Source organism: Chrysemys picta, chromosome 22 (assembly GCF_011386835.1).
Source record: "Chrysemys picta bellii isolate R12L10 chromosome 22, ASM1138683v2, whole genome shotgun sequence".
Lineage (NCBI taxonomy): Eukaryota > Metazoa > Chordata > Testudines > Emydidae > Chrysemys > Chrysemys picta.
Genome location: NC_088812.1, coordinates 19,859,366 through 19,877,219, shown reverse-complemented (window position 1 = coordinate 19,877,219; position 17,854 = coordinate 19,859,366). Strand labels below are relative to the sequence as shown.

The window sequence follows — 17,854 nt, the reverse complement described above, 5'->3', positions numbered from 1 at the left end:
TTATCTAGCCCTTTCTTAATGGTTCCTAACATTCTGTTAGCTTTTTTGACTGCCGCTGCACATTGAGCAGATGTTTTCAGACAACTATCCATGATGTTCTTGAGTGGTAACAGCTAATTTAGACTCCATCATTTTTATGTATAGATGGGATTATGTTTTCCAATATGCATAACTCTGCATCAACACTGAATTTCATCTGCCATTTTGTTGCCCAGTCACCCAATTTTGTGAGATCACTTTGTAAATCCTCAGTCTGCTTTGGACTCAACTATCTTGAGTAATTTGGTAATCATCTGCAAACTTTGCCACCTCACTGTTTACCCCTTTTTCCAGATCATTCACGAATATGTTGAACCGCACTGGTCCCACTACAGATCCTTAGGGGACTTCGCTATTTACCTCTCTCCACAGTGAAAACTGACCATTTATTCCTACTCTTTGTTTCCTATCTTTCAACCAGTAACTGATCCATGAGAGGACCTTTCCCCCCATCCCATGACAGTTTTCTTTGCTTAAGAGCCTTTGGTGAGGGACCTTGTGAAAGGCTTTCTGAAAGTCTAAGGGGGGAAGGGATAGCTCAGTGGCTTGAGCATTGGCCTGTTAAACCCAGGGTTGTGAATTCAATCCTTAAGGGGGCCATTTAGGGAACTGGGGTAAAGTTCTGTCTGGGGATTGGTCTTGCTTTGAGCAGGGGGTTGGAGTAGATGACCTCCTGAGGTCCCTTCCAACCCAGATATTCTATGATTCATCCACTGGATCACCCTTGTTTGTAGATATCCTCAAAGAATTTTAGGCATGATTTCCCTTTACAAAAGCTGTGTTGACTCTTCCCCAATATATCGTGTTCCTTTATGTGTCTGATAATTCTGTTCTTTACTATAGTCTCAACCAATTTGCCTGGTACTGAAGTTAGATTTACTGGTCTATAATTGCCAGGATCACCTCTGGAGCCTTTTTTTATAAATTAGCATTACATCCAGTCATCTGCTAGAGAGGCTAATTTAAGCAATAGATTACATACCACAGTTAGTGGTTCTGCAATTTCATATTTGAGTTCCTTGAGAACTCTTGGGCAAATACCAGCTGGTCCTGGTACCATATTACTGTTTAATTTATCAATTTGTTTCAAAACCTCCTCTATTGACACCTCAGTCTGGGACAGTGCCTCAGATTTGTCACCTAAAAAGAACGGCTCAGGTGTGGGAATCTCCCTCTCGTCCTCTGCAGCGAAGACCAATAAAATGAATTTGTTGTTGTTTAAAGGCATCTTACTGAAACCATGCAAGTTAACACATTTTCAACCATCCCTCTTCCCACAGCACAGCCTGGACTGGGAGAAAAGTTCATGCTTAAATACATGGGAGCAGAACTAATGTAGACTGGGTTTAACAGCTTGCAAATGTGCTAGCTAGTTAGTGAGACCCCAGCAGGAAGCATAGGGTTAACCAAGACCAGAAGACTCACTACTAAACCTTTTTCGGTTTAACCTAGGTTAAACCTAGTCCAGACTAGTGCAAAATGGGGTTTGAAAATACTGAAGGTGTGTTAGCTGGCATGGTTTAAAAAGCACAGCCTTTGCACCCAGGGGCCTAGAGGGACCCTGGCCAAACACACAAGGGGAACATAATATTATAGAAATGTAGGGTTGGAAGAGACCTTGAGAGGGCATCTTGTCCAGCCCCTCATGCCGAGGCAGGACCAAGTGTACCAAACAGGGGTTTGTCTAACCCTCCAATGACAGAGATTCACAGACTTTGACTATCCTTATGGTTAGAAAGGTTTTCTAATATCTAACCTAAATCTCCCTTGCTGAAAACTAAGCCGACTCCTTCTTGCCCTATCCTCAATGGACACGGAGAACAATTAATCACCATCTTCTTTATAACAGCCTTTATCATAGCTGAAGACTGCTACAATGTCCCACCTTGGCCTTCTCTTCTCTAGACTCAACATGCCTGATTCTTTCAACGCCTCCTCAGAGGTCAGGTTTTCTAAACCGCTGATCATTTGTGTTGCTCTTCTCTGGACTCTCTACAATTTGTCCACATCTTTCTTAAAGTCTGGTGCTCAAAACTGGGCATAGTACTCCAGCTGAGGCCTCCCCACAACAATCAATAAGGATTTTGTTGTTGTTGCTGCTGGTATCAGTGCGGCTCTGTTGGGGCTTTCGTGGGCACAGCTATGTCAGGGAGGATTTGTCATGGTTGTAACTCACAGAGCTACTGGCAAAGCTTTTAAGTGTGGACGAGGCCTAAGTCCCAGTGACTTTCAATGAGCCTTCGGGTTTGAAGTGCCCGAGTCCCTTTTGAGAATGGGACTTAGGCCTGCTCAGCACTTTACTGGTCTAACTCTGGTGGTTGGGGAGGGATTCTTTTACTGTGTTATACTGGTACAACCCCAGGCTAACAGGAATAGCTGGACCAATGTGATGCCCCTTTATAGCAATATAACTGCGTCTACACCGGGGGGAGAGGGCTGGGCGTTGTGCCATTTTAATTATACCAGGATAGTTAAAGCACTACAACTCATGTGTAGACAACTTCTAGGCACTTAGGAGCCTACATGTAATTGAAAGTCAGTGGAACACCAGCCTGTAAATCACTTTTGACAGTGCTACCCAAGGACTACATCTGGGGCCAGGCGGATGGTGCCATATGCAGAGAGGGGTTCTACTGCATGACACAACTTGTTATGGGGGACAGTGGTGAGCACAGTGACCTGGAGCTCAGAAGACGTGGATCCTAGTCCTGGCTTGGCTATGCACCTGCTGGGCGAGTTGCTTCCCCCCTCCATGCCTCAGTTTCCCTATTTGTAAAATAGAGCTGATGTGATAGACCTTTCCTGGGCTCCTGAGATACCAGGTGTATCAGAGGCAAAAGAGGTTCCTTTCTTATTGAAGCCCTGGGTAAAGCAGCAAACATGCTCTGCTTTGGGGGGATATTTAAAACCTAATGAAGAGATTATTAAAAAATAAAGACAGAGTTTTCCAGAACCAGTTTCCTGCTGGCTCCTCCGGTCTGGTGCTCCCTGGCACCGCTCCACCTCATTAGCACTAATAAGAATTGTCAGATGAGCACAATAAACTTGCAATGCTATTTAGTTAACTGCAGTTCAAACCCGACTGGCGGCTAATAACATCACTCAGCAAAACCACACTGCAGCACCAAAGCCTCTGGCAAGAGAGGACTCCTCTGCCAACTGGAAGCAGAGATCCCTCCATCCCTTTGCTCTGAGGCTCAGGGCACAACCGATTGTCATTACATGACACACTGGTCCATGCATGTCACATGGCCTGTTTGGAGCCTGCTCCAGAACACAGGAGTCTGGTACGGCCGCAAAACACAAGACTTGCACCTTTAGCTCAAGCCAGTAGCACCTTCTGGCTTTTGCTCCACAGGTTCCTGGTTCGGTCCCACTCAGGATCACATTAATTGTGAGAATAATTAACCACTGGAATAATTTACCGAGGGCAATGACAGACTCTCCATGCTGGGAGTTTTAAAGGAGATTGGATGCTTTTCTAAAAGGTCTGCTCCGGTTCAAACAGGAGTTAATTCTGCAAAGTCCCAGGGTTTGTGCTATATCAGAGGTCAGACTAGATGATCACAGTGATCCCTTCTGCCACAAGAATCTAAGAAGATGGCAGTCACTGGACTGCCCTTTGGTGACCACCCTCTTTCACTCATGTTGGCACCTAGGGTGAGATCCACAAAGGTGCCTACATCCAACATTTAGGCACACTAAGATTCTCAAAGCCACTGCTCAGCTGTCTCCTAATCCTGAGGCACCTCAACTCCCCCAGCGCCTGAGTTTCCATGGGTGGGCATATGAAAAACTGTCTAAGTCCTGGCACTGCCAAACAGGGCCAGCGCAACTAGGGTTACCATATTTCAGCTAGCAAAAAAGAGGACAGGAGGAGCCCCGCCCTAGCCCCGCCCCTGCCCCTCCCACTTCCCGCCCCCTCAGAACCCCCAACCCTCCCCCCGTTCCTTGTCCCCTGACTGCCCCCTCCTGGGACCCCTGCCCCTAACTACCCCCCAGGACTCCACTCCCTATCTAAGCCTCCCTGCCTCTTGTCCCCTGACTGCCCCAACCCTTATCCACACCCCCACCCCCAGACAGACCCCTGGGACTCCCACGCCCCATCCAACCACTCCCCACCCCCTGACAGCCCCCCCCAGAACTCCCAACCCATCTAAACCCCTCTGCTCCCTGTCCCCTGACTGCTCCGATCCCTCTCCCCACTCCTGCCCCCTGACAGCTCCCCCGAACTCCCCCAGACCCCAGCCCCCACCCCCCGCTCCTTGTCCCCTGACTGCCCCCTCCTGGGACCCCTGCTCCTAACTGCCCTCCAGAACCCCACCCCCTACCTAAGCCTCCCTGTTCCTTGTCCCCTAACTGCCCCCTCCTAAGACCCCTCCCAACTGCCCCCCAGGACCCTACCCCCTACCTGTACCCTGACTGCCCAAAACTTTCTCCACTCCCCCCAAAAAGCCCCCCCCCGTTTCTTGACTGCTCCCTCCAGAACCTCCCTGCCCCTTCTCCTGCCCCCCTTACCCTGCTGCTCAGAACAGGGTGTTGGGCTCTGTGCGAGCCGGACACGTGGCTAAGCTCCCCAGCACAACAAAACCCGGTCCCTGGCCCGGACCGGGCTGCAGGGGAGAGCTGCCCTTGTATCAGCACAAAGTGCTCTCGCTCCCGTTTTGCTACGCTGCGTGGCAGAAACCGCTCCCAGTTGCAAAAGGGGAGGGCTGCACTTTGTGCTGATACACTTGCTCAGAATGCAGGGCGGATCTGGCTCCTCTACAGCTGCTCCTGAGTCCAGCCCGGGACTTTCCTGCAGCCCTCCCAGCCGCTCGCTCTGCTCTGCCGGGGGAGGGGGGAAATCCCGGACATTGTGAGTGCTTTACAAATTCCCCCCGGACGCTATTTTTAGCACAAAAAGGAGGACATGTCCAGGTAAATCCGGACGAATGGTAACCCTAAGTGCAACCCATTAGGCGACCTAGGCGGTCGCCTAGGTCAGTACAATTTGGGAGCGTCGACCGCAGCGGTATTTCGGCGGTGGGACCTTCCGCTGCCTCTGTGGGGGGCAGCATTTTGGGGCGGGACCTTCCGCCACCTAAGGCGGCAGAAAAGCTGGCGGCGCTCCTGCTGCCGAACTGCCTGGAGCCCTGGCTGCCACCTAAGCCCCAGTAGGGTCCTTGAACTAGGTGTTCCGCTGCCAGTCTCTCCTGCAGGGCCTGGTCTGGTACACATGCTCTGAGCACACCTAACCTGCACAAAAGACAGCCAGAGGTGACCAGATCAGGAATTTTTCAAGGCAAGGATGTGCCCTAGAAGTTGAACAGCAGAGCCTGGTGGTTAGGGCAGGCCCTTGGGATGTAGGAGACCCCTTTCAAGCCCCTGCTCCAGTATTACATTTTTCATACAAAGGGGAACAGCTTCAGCAGGAGAGCTGGTGAGCACATCACTCCGGAACAGCCGCTGGCCTGGGGGCTCAGGCATTCAGCTGAGAGATCCAAGTCCCTGCTCCAAAGGAGGCAGAGCAGGAATTTGAACACAGCTTTCCCACAACCCAGGAGAGTGCCCGAACCACTGGGCTGCCAGCTACAGCGGGGGATGTCCTTGCCCATACACTGGCCTAAGCACCCAGCTCCAGCCAAAGGTCCGTGGCTGTGAATCCTGAGCAAAGCTAGGCACTAAACCCCTTTGATGGGTGGGGGACCTCTCTCCTTAGGCCTTATCCCCCACAGCATGCTGGCTTCTGTGAAGCCCTTTCTTAGGTGCCTACAAACCCCGCTGCGGCGAGTCTCAGAGCCCAGGCCCACTGACTCAGGCTCATGCTATGGGCCTAGGAACAGCCATGCAGCCTGCAGGGCCCAGGCTCGGCAACCCGCCGAAGGGGTAGGTCTCAGACCACGGGCTCCAGCCCAAGTGGGAACATTGACCCTGCTATTTGTAGCCCCATAGCACAGGACTGAGTCAGCTGACCCGAGTTCTGAGCCTCTCTGCCAAAGCGGTGGCGGTTGTGCACTGTGGACATCCCTAACTGTCTGTGTATGGTACGGGGGGGCCTTACTCGGTTTCATGGTACAGGGGAGTCAGGAGGCCTCACTCGGGTGCATAGTACAGGGAGGCCGGCAGGGCCTCACTGGGGCTCAGGATTCCACTAGGCAGCAGAGCATCAGACGTAGGTGCTGCAACATCTCAGTCCCTTTGTGGGACTAGCCCCTAGTGCCTGGGCTCAGAGAGGACCAGCTCAGCTAGGAGACATGACTGTCAGCGCAAGGGGGGCAGAGTCCTCTAGTAGGGTTACGATACGTCCGTTTTTTCCAGACATGTCTGGCTTTTCGGCAATCAAACCCCCGTCCAGGGGGAATTGCCAAAAAGCCGAACATGTCCAGGAAAAATACCGTCCGGGCACTTCCCCTCCCGCGGCTGCTCTGCGAGTCCTCCCCTCTCAAACTTCGACTCTGTTTAAGAGCCAAGCTGCCCGAGCCAGCTCTCCCGGCTTCGGGCAGCCCCCCTTGCCTCCAGACCCCAGCCGCCAGCCGGGCACTTCTCCACGGCTCCAGCTGCTCTGCTCCGGCGGCTGGGGTCCGGAGGCAAGGGGGGCTGCCCGAAGCCGATAGTGCTGGCTCGGGCAGCTTGGCTCTTAAACAGAGCTGAAGTCTGAGAGGGGAGGAACAGAGGCAGCTGGAGCCGGGGAGGAGAAATGCCCGGCCGGCAGCGCAGGGTCCGGAGGCACGGGGGCTGCCCGAAGCCGGTAGCGCTCGGGCAGCTCCGCTCTTAAACAGAGCTGAAGAGTCAGGGGAAGAGCAGAGCCTCCGGCCGCGGCAGCTCTGCTCCTCCCCTGACTCTTCGGCTCTGTTTAAGAGCCAAGCGCTGCGGGCTTAGGGCAGCCCCCATGCCTCCGGACCCTGCGCCGCCGGAGCCCGGGAGGGGAAGTGCATGGGGGCTGCTCGAAGCCCGAGGGCTGCCAGCTTCACGGTTTGCTGGGCAGCCTCCAGACCCTGCGCCCCCGGCTGGGCGCTTCCCCTCCTGGGCTCCAGCTGCGCTGGGGAAGTGCCGGCCAGGGGCGCAGGGTCTGGGGGCTGCCCGGCAAACCGTGAAGCCAGTAGCGCTCGGGCAGCCCTTTCCACGTGGCTGGGAGTGGGAGGGACGGAGTTAGGGCGGGGTTGGGGCGGGGAATGGGCGGAGTTGGGCGGGGCTGGGGTGGGAAATGGGCGGGGCTAGGGCCCTGTGGAGGGTCCTCTTTTTTTATTTGTTACATATGGTAACCTTACCTCTAGGTCTGGCCCTATGGGGTCCCTGTGTGAGCAATAGTGGCTACAGCTCACTGGTTTGATTACAGAGAAGCCTGTGCATTGCAAAACAAAAGGTAACCTTGACAAAGAGCTGATTCTGGAATCCCACTGCCTTGTCGATATCACCCTGCTGGCCCATCAATAGCTTCCAGCGCTGCGTAATTGGAATGGATTTTATGATAGAAGAGGCTCTGTACAGAGCCACCTTGGAACAAGGGACACTGCACTGTTGCTTTCCCTGTGCGAGTGTAGAGGATGGGGGGCAGGAAGGGAGGCTCAAGCTTGCTGTGACAGACCTTTCTCCTCCGTTGACACAACTATTGTTTTGCTCCAGTGGAGACTGAACTGGGCTGCCTCGTCCTGCCCTATGGCAGTAATACACCATGAACAAGGAAATCCCGGATGGAGGGGGCAAGACATGGAGCCACCTCCTCTGTGAAGCAGAGAGGCGAGTCTAGGAATGGCTGGAAGTAACAAAAGGGAATGAAAGATTATCCTCCCCCTTCCCCCCCCCCGCCAGGAGCATCACTTTCAAATGCAACCAGTTCTGGACTCAGGGCAAAAGGGGTCACTGAGTGAGTGCCATGGCCAATGGGATGCAGGAGGGGCCACTGGGTGGGTGCCGTGGCCCGTGGGACTCAGAGGGGCCGCTGGGTGGGTGCCATGGCCCGTGGGACGCAGGAGGGGTCACCAACCCAAGTGCAATCCCACTTGGGACTCAGGGCTAGTTCAAGAGTGTGCGAGCTGGGCATTTGCTCTGGGCGCAAGCTTCCAGAGGGCAGGGCCGGCTCTAGGCACCAGCAAAACAAGCTGGTGCTTGGGGCGGCACATTTTTAGGGGCGGCATGGCCGGCGCCAGAATGCCGCCCCTAAAAATGTGCCCCAGCCACCCTAGCTCACCTCTGCTGCTGCTGCCACGGCGCGCGAAACAGCTGTTTCGCGCGCCACAGCGGCTCGGGGTCTCCCCCTCCCTCCCAGGCTCTCAAACCTGGGAGGAAGGGGGAGATCCCAAGCGGCCGCGGCGCGCGAAACGGCTATTTCGCGCGCCGCTGCTCCCCCTTCCTCCCAGACTTGAGAGCCTGGGAGGGAGGGGGAGAAGCGGCGCCCGCGCCGCGGCCACTCGGAGTCTCCCCCTCCCTCTCTCCCAGGCTCTCAAACCTGGGAGGGGGGGAGACTCCGAGTGGCCGCGGCGTGGGCGCCGCTTCTCCCACTCCCTCCTAGGCTTGAGAGCCTGGGGGGAGGAGGCAGGGCTGGGGATTTGGGGAAGGGGCGGAGTTGAGGCAGGGCCAGGGGTGGGGTAATTAAAGAACCGGGAAGGGGGGCGGCCAAAATTGTTTTTGCTTTGGGCGGCAAAAATCCTAGAGCCGGCCCTGCCAGAGGGTGCTGCATTTCTGTGATTGGCTGCCCCATTTCCTGTGCTGACTGGTCAGCACGGGGGGTTTTCTCTCTGCCACCCAGGTTGGGAAGTGGGGGCACTAAAAATGTTTTTCCCGGTGCCCAGCAAAACAGCTCGAGCCGCTCCTGCCGGTCCATACTTAGGCAGCTAGCCCATCCCGCTGCCCACGCTGCTGCAGCTACACTGTGATTTTGATTACATTAGCTTGCCCAGAGCTAGCACATGTATGTATACCCGAGCTGGGCAGTACCCCTCCAGCTCCACTGCAGACAGATCCAGAGTCATGATTATCACCAACAGTAGGGTTACCATACGTCCGGATTTTCCCGGACATGGCCAGCTTTTTGGGCTCCAAATCCCCGTCCGGGGGGAAATCCCAAAAAGCTGGACATGTCCGGGAAAATCGGGACATGCGGGGCCGGCCGTGTGGGTGCTCGGGGGCCGGGCCGGCGGTGCGGTGCCGGGCCAGGGGCCGGGGACTCGGGGGCCGGGCCGGCAGAGCGGTGCCGGGCCGGGGGCCGGGCCGGCGGAGCGGTGCCGGTCCGGGGGCTCGGGGGCCGGGCCGGCGGAGCGGTGCTGGGCCGGGCCGGGGGCTCGGGGGCCGGGCCGGCGGTGCCAGGCCGGGACGGGCCGGGGGCTCGGGGGACGGGCCGGCGGTGCCAAATGTTCGCAGGAAGCAGGGGAGGGGGCGGAGACTTTGGGGAGGGGCGGAGTTGGGCATGGGCGGGGCGGGGCCGGGGCCCCGTGGAGTGTCCTCCTTTCGGAGGCACTAAATATGGTAACCCTAACCAACAGAGGGCAGGAGCAGAAGCAGGCAAAGCAGGGACTGCTGCACGTCGGCGCGTGGGAGGGCCTGGACCCTGAACTGTGCTGGGGAGTCCCCCCCTCCCAGGGGCTGGATGACACTGGTGGTGCCTCCCCCACCTCCACACCATGTGGTTCTGGGGGAGAACTGCAGAGCAGCCAGCCAGACACTCCTTTGGTAGGACCAGGAGCAGACAAAGCTGGAGCCTCGGGACAGTCAGTCAAAACTGCATACCATTGATATAAAATTATTCTACTTAACTGCCAGGGGCAAATTTGTTACATATACATGGGAGAAAGAAGAAGGACAAAATGCAGGGTTAGCTATAGGTAGTCAGGAAGTTCCTTCAAGAGGAAATGTAGCCAAACTCCAAACCTGGAGACAATGGACCTTTCTGTGCCTGCGTCCTGTAGATAGCTAACCACTTAGTTTGCAAAATAAGCAAGGAGGAGGGGGTAAACAGATGAACAATAAGGGGTCATAAGAGGGGCAGATACATGTAGCTTGCTAATTATGTATGGTAATGATGGCAAATTTTGGCCAATCATAGAGCGATAGATTATCATAAGCAACTGCATATAATGCTTTGGTGTAAGTGTTTTCTTTGTTCTTGCTGACTTATGAGCTTGAACCCAATTGCAATTGAAATAAACGGATCGCCCCTCCCGGGGCTCCTTGCTTGATTAGCTGTGTCTGTTTCTCCTTATTCCTCAGCTGGAACGGACAGAAATTTCTATAACAGTTTTGGCGACCACAAAGGGACTTCTCCAGCTCGGAACCGCTCTGGGGCCCCTTCCTCGAGAAGGACCAGCGCACGCTGAGGTGAGTTTACCTTGGGTTGTATTGTCTTGGGAGTTGGCCCCAGGCAGGGACGATAAGGAGGATTCTGAGAGACGGATCACAAGCAACGAGACAGATCGCGTTGGAAGAGGCCTCATCAGGAGACGAGTAAATTGTCTCTGTTTTATGTTATGTGTACACGGGGGTCTTAGACCCGACGGTTTCCTTTGGACAGCCTCGGTGAAATTACTGGGACATCCATCTGGCAGTTAAACACTTTTAGAGTGCCAGCCCAGTATAAAAACAAGTTTCAGATGACAGGAGATTACCCAGGCAGGAACGGAGGCTGACTGGATAGGCTGGGTGGTCTCCCCCGGACATAAAGGAAACCGTCACTGACTGCGTCTCGGTAACACTGCGGATGGTGGAGAACTGAAGCAGGGAATTTAGGAGTCAGTTAGACCTGACATGGGAAATTGTCAGGGGAAATTCGATGCCGGCACACTTCTGGGATGTGTTCTCAGGAATTGGGGAAGACTTCGCCTCAAAACCTTGAGAACCATCCTGGAAGATTTAAGACCAGAACGAATTAATTATTTGTATTTGTTTTATAGTGTTGCTCCAATTTGCAAAGATAAAGAGTGCACTCTCATGCTACAACAAACTAAACCTCCTCCTTACCAGCAGTGTAGAGTAGAGGAAGAGGATTATAGGCCTGTTTCCCAACCAGCTGTGTCCCCTCAACCCCTTCCCATTCAGATAAATCGGGTGGTCCCAGGGACCGCCTCTGCACCGGTGTAGGATCTGCCTCTAACCCTATCCCGACCCCAAGCCACATCGTATCCTGATCTGCCAGTGGCCTATAATACCTGAAGCCACGTTCGCAGGAGAAGTCTGCCTGACTCCTCGACCGGCTCATGGAGTTAGTCTCCCGAGTGTGTTCATGGAAACGTCAATTTCAAGTTAATTAAACAAGGAGGACAGGACCTTCCGGTACTCCAATTGCCCTAAAAACAGTACCCTGTTCATACCGGAGAGGGTCAGGTTGTCCACACTCCTTTCTCTATCAGTGACCTATTGAATTGAAAGATTACCACCCCAAGGGTCAGGGACAACCCAGAATCTGTACATAGGACATTGAAAGAAAGGAAACAAGTGCTCAGTCGAGCTCAGGAGTCTATAGGTGATTTACCCCCACCCCCCACCAGGACGGAATGCCCGGACAGCAGGAGATGTAACTGGGGGTGATCCTAACTGAGATTACAACAATGCTGGAGAACAATATAAGTTAACCTCTTTAAAGACTGTAATTTTAAATGGAATTAAGAAGGCTGGGCAGAGAACTACTAATTGGAGTAAAGTAACTTCTGTCCATCAAGGCCCACATGAACACCCCTCAGACTATTATGAAAGACTGATGAAAGCTGCTAGGTTGTTTGGGGGTCTAGATCCTAAAGCAGGGGCAAATATGCCAGTGATAAGAGGATTGTTTAGAGACCAGGCTGCAGAAGATATAAGGTGGAGATTAAATGATGTGGAAAATTTGCAGGGATGCCGCTCTCTCTTTCAGAGTGTTTAATGGGTGAGAAGCCTGACGAAAGCCTGAGAGGGTGAAGGAAGAAAAAAGGGAATATAAGAATGTTGGTGGCTGTATTGAAGGAAGCAGAGCCTGGTGTCGGCAGAGGCCGAGGAAGAGGACAAGGGTTCATTGGTAGAGTGGGACCCAATAAAGGGGGGTCCAGAGGACTTTTAATTTATTACTGTCATCAAGAAAGGCACATGAACAGAGATTGTAAACTGAGAGCCCAGGGACAACTTAAAGCTCCTCAAGGTGTTAATAAGGGCCAAGGTCCAGCTTGGACACCGCCTAATCAACCCTTCCAGGGGTTAATGCAGAATGGGGGACTTTATGACTGATGGGATAAAGGGGGTTCCACGTTGTTATGTTGCCCAGTGTTTTCCTTATCCCGCAATGATCCCCTAGTTCCTTTGATGATTGGAGGAAAACAGTATGATTGCTTATTAGACACAGGAGCCACCCTTTCCATCCTTACTGATTTGGATCTTCCTAAAAGTGGCAAAATTGAACGTGTTATGGGAATTGAAGGAAATCCTTTTCGTTGTCAGATTTCCAAACCTTTAAGCATACACATAGGGCCCCTGTCTGAGGAACACACTTTCCTACTTACCCAAGGACCAACCAGTTTTATTGGGACACGATTTGCTGTGCAAACTCCGGGCTACTATTCACTGCTCTGACCAAGGCATTCTTTTGAGCCTGCCAAATGACTCTGTCATTCCCTTGATGGCTCTAATGAATCATGAAACTCCTTTATATTTAGCAATGCTTCCCAGGGAACTGGAAAATGCTGTCTCACCTTGGGTATGGGGAATAAAAAACACTGACGTGGAATTACTAAAGTCAGCTGAGCCAGTTCGGATATGTGTTAGGACAGACATAGACCCCCCTCGCATTCCCCAATACCCTCTCCCACGAGAGGCAATAGAGGGACTGACTCCTTTAATTGAGTCATTTTTAGGGGGTCATCCCAGATATCATGGGGGCATCTCCCTCAGGGGTATGTGGAATCCCCCGCTATATTTTCAGCTGTGTTGTATAAAGATTTACAAGATGTAATTCTCCCAGGACAGTCTATGTTGCTTTTGTGTGTGGATGATCTTTTATTATGCTCAGAAACACAAGAGACTAATTAATGAGCAGGACTCGATAGAGTTTTTATGTGCCTTAGCAATGAAAGGACACAAGGTGTCACCCTCAAAGATTCAATATTGCTCACAGGAGGTGAAATATTTAGGGCACATACTAAAACCAGGAATGAGAAGCCTTGCTCAGGAAAGAATAAGTGCCATTTTAAATGTACCCCAGCCCAAGACAAAGAGACAGTTAAGGGGGTTCCTCGGCATGGCAGGATTCTGTAAGTCCTGGATTCCTGAGTATGGGGAAATGTCAAAACCACTAGTGCAGATGACCACTAAGGATGAACCTGACCCAGTGAAATGGACTAAAGATGCTACCAAATCCTTTGAGAGTATCAAGACAGCCCTTGCATCGGCACCTGCCTTGGGATTCCCGGATTCTAGGAAACCTTTTACCTTATTTGTTCATGAAAGGGCGGGAGTGGCCTCTGGTGTTCTTATGCAAGCTTTAGGATCACAGCAACAGCCTGTGGCCTATTTTTTAGCACTACTGAATCCTGTTGCAAGAGACGCAGTAGACTGTCTTAAAGCCCTAGCTGCTGCAGCTTTGTTAATTGAGAAAGCTCAAGAGTTGGTACAGAGACATCACCTAGTGGTAAAAGTTCCACATGCTGTTACTCTCCTTCTAAATTAACGAAATACCCAATCTTTCACTAATGAAAGATTGACTAGAGGATCAGTGGATGGTGTAGACCTTGCCTGGACTGAAACTTAAATTCACTCGAAAGGGAACCCCAGATAAGGTCCCCAGCGTGGGAGCGACGCTTGTTGGCCAACCGGCAAGGCCAACCCGAAGTAGATGACTACAGGGCAGCCAAGGCCCTAAACGACTGATATCAGTTTTCGATGGATATAGAAGATTGGACTGTATTATTTGGATTAGCGTTTATTGCTCTTTTTTCTTTTATATGTTGGTATTTTAACCTTTTGTGAAAATGTTTCCTGTGTTGATTTTGTTGTTTTTCCCCTTCCCTTTCTTATGACCATAATAATTTCATTAAATTTAGCCATGTGGGGAGGAATAGAATCCCAGAATGGAGGAATGACTCATGCTGGGTGTGCACCTTGGTGCCTCCCGATGCGGAATGAGGACTTTCTTTCCTTCCTATCCCTTTGATGGCTGCAGATATTACTCATTCATAGGTGTATGTTACTCCCCATCAGGCTACGACTCATACCTGGCAACAAGAAGGTATAAACCCTAACTCCGGGTATTTGTTAACCTTCAAGGCGCAGGGTGAGTGGTGTCTCCTGGGAAATGGGCTAGGCCTGTTTTTAGGGAACAGTACTTGCAAATACTATGTGGGCCCGGGTGGTGATGGAGAGTGGGTCACTCCCCTCGTTTATTGTTTTGACACCACTGACGACATTAACCACAAGGGTGCCTGCGCCAATAGTGTCTGCTATGAAAGCTGCACTATGGTATGGGAAAACTCCAATGGACAATGTCTGTATGCAGGCAGAAATGTAGAGACGGAGACATCTCCTCGAAGCACGGGCCTATTGGGTTTATGGGACGTTATACATCCCTGTTACAAAAAGCGTTGGGAGTGACATGGGATACTCCTCCCGGCCCTGTTCCAGCAGGGTTTGGTTCTTACTGGGTGTGTGGAAATAAAGCCTATCATACCCTTCCAGTACACTTCTCAGGTTCTTGTTATCTTGCCTGGTTGTTACCCCCACTCGTATTGTGAAGCAATTACATAAAGGCAAGATTAGAAATGTAAGGGACACTAGCAAACCTCAAGCTGAAGAGGATGCAGCCCTTGAACCAATGACATGGACAACATTCCCTAATAATCGCAGACTTAGGAGAAGACTCCAGGGTATTTTATAAATTATGGCTAATGAAACTGCTACAATAGTTACAAGTCAAGCCACTGAGCTTAAGCAACTTAGACAATTAGCTTTACAAAATCATATGGCTTTAGATATTTTTTTTTGGCAGCTCAAGGAGGAACTTGTACCATCATAGGCCAAGAGTGTTGTGTATTTGTGAATGACACCTATAAAGATACCTTTGACAGAGCAGCCCACTTAAGAGACATTGCCCAAGACAGGTCTGCTGAAGGTAGCTGGACAAATGATTGGTTTGATGGTTTATTTTCCTGGTTCCCTTCCTTAACAGGCTGGTTAAAGGGACTCCTGAAAGGAGGTGTTATGATTTTACTGATGATTGTGTTTATTTTTTTTGTGTGTGTTTAAACTGTCCATGTGAATAATGTCTAAATGTGCTAGGACAACTAGCAAATTGAAGGGGATATTTCTCTCTTTACAAGAAAGATGGGTTTTGGCAAAGGCGGAAACGATGCCAGATGCTGATATTCTGACCCCTACATATTTGCTGTAACACTCCTACTGCTGTGAAAAGTGTGATCATGAGCCCATTATATGGGTCATGATCAAAGGGGAAAAATTGATATAAAATTATTCTATTTAACTGCCAGGGGGCAAATTTGTCACATACACATGGGAGAAAGAAGAAGGACAAAATGCAGGGTCAGCTATAGGTAGTCAGGAAGTTCCTTCAAGAGGAAATGTAGCCAAACTCCAAACCTGGAGACAATGGACCTTTCTGTGCCTGCGTCCTGTAGATAGCTAACCACTTAGTTTGCAAAATAAGCAAGGAGGAGGGGGCAAATAGATGAACAATAAGGGGTCATAAGAGGGGCAGATACATGTAGCTTGCTAATTATGTATGGTAATGATGGCAAATTTTGGCCAATCATAGAGCGATAGATTATCATAAGCAACTGCATACAATGCTTTGATGTAAGTGTTTTCTTTGTTCTTGCTGACTTATGAGCTCGAGCCCAATTGCAATTGAAATAAACGGATCGCCCCTCCCGGGGCTCCTTGCTTGATTAGCTGTGTCTGTTTCTCCTTATTCCTCAGCTAGAACGGACAGAAATTTCTATGACACCATGCTCTGGCTTGCTCTGCCCTGGGCTGATCCTCGTTTGCTCCACCCTTCCCCTCCTCAGTCTCTTCACCTGAGCTTCGTTCCACACCTACCCCTCTTAGCCCCCTCCCTCCCTCTCCCCTTCACTTTTCTGTCCAGTTAGCTGATCCCACCCAAAAAATAAACCATGGTGCGAACATGCTGTTTGCTGCCATCACCCATCACTCTGCTGGTGAGTTCTACCCCTTCCCCCACCCTGTGTCTGCCTTGCCTATTAGACAAGGTTCTTGCATTGTTTCCTTGTACTCTCCATCTGTCTGTGTCCAGGGCTGTCTCTTGTCTTATCCTTAGCTTGTCAGCTCCTTGGGGCAGGGACGATCTCTTTGTTCCGGGTTTGTGCAGCGCCTGGCACAGTGGGGTCCTGGGCCATGACTGGGGCTCCTGGGAGCTACTGCTATACACGTAATAAACACAGCATGTGGGGCGGGAGTTGGGGGGGAATACACATATGGGGGACAGTGAGTGTGAGTGTGCGTAGAAGACAAAATTCCTACAGACTGAATTATTTGCATAGCGTGTCTCCCAGGGGCTCCAGCAGAGAACGGGTTGGAGTTTGTTAGCACTGCAGCTAGCAACGCAACCGGGAACCAAGTCTGGGAAGTGAACGACAGCGAATCCTGTAGAGCAGCCAACAGCTCCTTCCATACCACCACAACCCTGGCCAAGCTGGCTGAGGCTATGGTCAAAGGGGGTTGTTGGCCAGCTTACACCAGCCAGAAGGAGCGTTTGCCAATATCGCTGCGTCTACACGGCATAAAAATGCCATGAAAAAAACACCCCCAGCTGACATGAGCATGCTGGCAAAAGCTTCCAGCATCGCCCTGGCCTTTGGGAGCCCATTGGGACTCACAGGGTGCGGCTGTGCCCAGCTGCCTCCCATTCTGGTCTATAGGGGATGGCTCCATGGCAAAACTCCCCTGTGGCAGCAAGTCTCGGAGCCCGGGGCTCCAGACTGAGGCTCGCAGGGCTTGCACTATGATAACCATGTGGCCATTTGGACTCAGCTCCAGCCCGGGCAGGAATGTCTACATGGCTATTTCTAGCACCACAGCACGAGCCCCACAAGCTCCAGGCTACAGATCAGGACTCTGAGACTCACTGCTGTGAGGTCCTTGCCATGTAGGCATACCCTCCCCTACACTACAATCCTGCTCGTTCCCATAGACACCCACCTACATCCAGCCAGCTGGTGCAGAAGGAAGATGGACAGACAGGCAGATGGGAGCAGCAGGCAGAGCTGCGGAACATGCCGTGGTGCCGGCTGTACCCACGCCCAGCAAGCTGGCAAGTACAGGCAGAGAACAAGGGAGGAAACCATAGAAGAGTTCTACACAATCTCAACACCCCTGGAGATCAGCCCAAGCCCAGACCTGGCCAGCACATGCCCTGGCATCCAGCTACGCTGTCCAAGAGATTACTTGTCCAGCAGAGCTCACACAGCCATCTCCTACTGCAGTCTCTGTCGCCAACACCCCTAGACCATCTTGAAAATCATGAGATTTTAAAAAATAATAAACAGGCTCTTTTCCGTTGCCTCATGGGGCATATTTTCAAATTTTTCTCAGCACCCAGGAGGGCTGGAAATGTACTGTTATTTTTTTAATTGAAAGCCAAGAGTCTCTTCTCATGCCATATCATAGAATATCAGGGTTGGAAGGGACCTCAGGAGGTCATCTAGTCCAATCCCCTGCTCAAAGCAGGACCAACACCAACTAAATCATCCCAGCCAGGGCTTTGTCAAGCCTGACCTTAAAAACCTCTAAGGAAGGAGATTCCACCACCTTCCTAGGTAACCCATTCCAGTGCTTCACCACCCTCCTAGTGAAATAGTGTTTCCTAATATCCAACCTGGACCTCCCACACTGCAACTTGAGATCACTGCTT

General features: G+C 51.7%; 1 protein-coding gene and 1 long non-coding RNA gene across 9 annotated transcripts in view; one reads left to right on the top strand and one right to left on the bottom strand.

Annotated features, from left to right (window-relative positions):
- Window positions 1–17,854, bottom strand: part of PDE1B (phosphodiesterase 1B) — a 147,745-nt gene that overhangs the window by 73,279 nt on the left and 56,612 nt on the right. The gene's annotated exons all lie outside the window — the stretch shown is intronic.
- LOC122174548 (uncharacterized) lies at window positions 10,119–15,872 on the top strand. 2 transcript variants are annotated; one of them, XR_006176566.2, is made up of 2 exons: window positions 10,119–10,332; window positions 11,861–15,872. It is a non-coding gene; the product is annotated as an uncharacterized LOC122174548 (long non-coding RNA). The 2 variants fall into 2 exon arrangements; XR_006176567.2 differs by having other exon boundaries at window positions 10,119–10,458.